Source organism: Apium graveolens, chromosome 4 (genome assembly GCF_009905375.1).
Source record: "Apium graveolens cultivar Ventura chromosome 4, ASM990537v1, whole genome shotgun sequence".
Taxonomy (NCBI): Eukaryota; Viridiplantae; Streptophyta; class Magnoliopsida; order Apiales; family Apiaceae; genus Apium; species Apium graveolens.
In genome coordinates, this window is record NC_133650.1 from 79,579,218 (window position 1) to 79,582,622 (window position 3,405).

The window sequence follows — 3,405 nt, forward strand, 5'->3', positions numbered from 1 at the left end:
CATCAGCACTTAAATTAAACTTAATAGGTCTTAACTGAGAATTGTTCAGTATTACCTTTTTATCAATATTTACTGGCTTAGTTTTCTCAGTTCCTTTTTCATTTAACTTATCAGAATTAGTTTTATCAGCATATCCTAATTCTGATCCCCAACAGCCAATTTATATTAACCCTTGGGTTGATTTTCCTGAACTAGTCCAAAGCTTAATTACATCTCTTTTTTTAGCTAGTTCATTTTCTAGGTAAGCATGCTTTTCTAATAGTTTTTCTTTATCATACAAAGCATCGTATCTTTTTTTTTGAGTTTCTAGCATGAAAACTAACTCAGCTTCTAGGTGATCATTCCTTTTCTTAAGGTCAGAATTTTCAGTTCTAATCCTAGCATTTTTAAGTGTTTGATCCTTATAACTAACATGCAGTGTTTTAAGAAATAACCTTAATTCACAAATATCATCAATATCAAAAGCAAGTGTAGTTTGAGGTACCTTCATCTCAGTAGTCTCAGCCCCACTATCAACACTTGCCATGAGAGCATAGTTGACACCCTCATCTGATTCTAATGTATCATCCTAGTTCTTCTTCTTGGTAATCAAGGCTTGTTTCTTCTCAGTCTTTGACTTCATGCAGTCAGCTGCAAAGTGTTCAATTCCAGCACAGTTGTAGCACTTTGTCTTTGACTTGTCATATTTTCTAGATTTTGACTCCTTCTCATCATAGTTCTTCTGTAATTCTTCATATCGGTATTTGAGGAACTAGAGCCCATCCTGGAAAACCTTTTTCCCTTATTGAAGTCTTTGTATACCATCCTTTTGAAGCTTAACCAAAAGAGCAGCCATTTATTAACATGATCACTTTCAGTGTCTGATTCACTTTCAGAGTTTGAGTCATTATTAGAGTTTGATGACTAAGTATCAGAATTTGCAATCATAGCCTTACCTTTGGAATGACTTTTTCTCCCAGCATTCTCCCTTGGTTTCTCTTCAACCTTGAGTGTAACTTGTCATGCTCTAGGCCCTTTCATCTTACTTCTTTGCTCCATCTCCAGTTCGTGAGTCTTCAACATACCATAGATCTCATCTAGAGATGTTTCATCAAGATCATAGTAATCTCTAATTGATGTGACTTTTAAGTCCCACTTTTCAGGGATTACAAGAAGAAACTTCAAGTTGGAATCTTCTAGATCATACTCATTATCAATCAGTGACAAGTCATTCATCAGCTTTTGGAACCTGTCATAGATCTCAGTCAATGACTCATAAGACTCTGAATCAAAGTGTTCATACTCCTGATTGAGTATAGTTTTTCTGTTCTTCTTTATAGCAGTGGTGCCTTGACACTTGACCTCCAAAGTGTCCTAAATTTCTTTGGCAGTTTTGCATCCAATGACTCTATTGGACATGACACAGTCAAGACTGTTATGTAAGATATGTCTAACTTTTGTATCTTTTATAATTGATGAAAGATCCTCAGGAGAATAGTCCTTCTTATCTTTATCAACCATCTTTTCCTCTTGGCCAACAACAGTAACAGAAACAACGAGCTTCATTGGCCTGTGAGGACCATCATAAATCCTGTTCAGATATTCAGGATTTGTTGCTTCCAGAAACATGGCCATCTTCACTTTTCAGATTGGATATTCATGAATCTTCAAGATTGGAACCTTGATATCCTCATATCTACTCATGTTGTGGCTGATTTGATTAATGGCTGATGGAGGTGGGGGATTTTTTTATGCTTCCTTGTTTGCCATTAGTGATTGTTATGTGGATCTTAAACTATTTGTGTATCAACAACACGCTATAATACCAATTACTAGGCCTTTAATGAATTGTAAAAGGGGGTGAATATAGTTAAACAATCAAATCAAAATAACAGACACAGTTGAAAGAACAGTTTTTATTATTGATGCATAAAAATTGATTGTGATACTCTCTCGAAAAATGAGCAGATGTTATTGAGAGCTGTTAGGTTATGTGAATAATATAACAATGTTAAAACCACATAAAGTGTAAACCTAATATGCAGCCCAATCATTTTCTTGTGTAATGAAAGCCCTTTCCTTTTGTTTGAGCAACTCAAAGTATTTCTGTTTATAATCAACAGGCTCAAACTTCTTTTTGTTGGAATCTGACTTTCTACACTCACTGGCAAAGTGCCCTACCAAGCCACATTTGAAACATTTGAATTTTGATTTATCCACCATGTTTCTATTTGGCTTGGTTGTTCCAAAGTTCTTCTTGAACTTGAGCTTGGCAAATCTTCTGGAAAGAAATGCTAGATGTTCATCAATATCCTCCATGTCATCTTGGCTCAAAGAATCTTCATTTTCAGCTACCAGCCCCTTGCCCTTGTTTTCACAGACCCTTGAAGTTGACTCAATAGCTTCCATCTTCATCTCCTTCTCTTTCTTTAGCTCAGCAACTAGTGCAATGGACCCTCCTTTCTTCTTTCCTCTTTCCATCCTCTCATCTTGCCCTATTTCAAACTCATAAGATTTCAGGATGCCATACAGTCTCTCCAAAGTAAACTCCTTATAATCTTGTGATTTCTCAATGAGACTGTCATTGGTTTCCATTCCTTTGGAGGAGATCTAAGGAATTCCAGATTAGAGTCTTTTGTCTGATAGACCCTTCCATGCAGCTTCAGAGCATTTATAGTTTTTGAAACCTACTAAAGATGTCAGTGAAAGACTCACTTTCTTCACTATGAAAATGCTCATATTGCTGAATCAGTAAATGCATCTTGTTTTCTCTAACTTGCTCAGTGCCATCACAGATAATCTGTATAGTGTCCCAAACATCCTTGGCAGTTTTGCAATTGATGATGTTGTCAAACATATCACCATCAACTCCATTGAATAGGATATTCATGGCCTTCTTATCTTTCCTGACTTGTTCAATATCAGGATTAGACCATTCATGCCTTGGCTTGGGGACAGATGGCTCATTTCCAGTTGCAGCTCTCATTGTACATGAGGACCTCTTTCTATGTAATATACATAGGCCTCATCTTGAGAAAGTAAATGAAGATGCATCTTTACCTTCCAGTGATGGTAATTATCTTTATCCATAAAAGGAATCTTGACTCCAACATCCTTCTTGTTCATCTTGATGTTTTGTTGATCTTTAAACTCTTTGTTTATCAAGAGCTTGCTCTGATACCAATTGTTAGTCCCTTAACAATGCAACAAGAATTACAGAATGGGGGTTGAATAGAATTCTTGAAACTTTTTCACAAATAAAATTGTTCTAACTTAAATATATATATATATATATATATATCAGTGTGAATTGATTTGCATAGTGCGGAATAATAACTTGAAATGAATCAAAACACAAGTAATTAAAAACACAAGTCTTTAAAAACTTTCTGGTAGATTTGAATGTATCCACCAGAGATATATAAT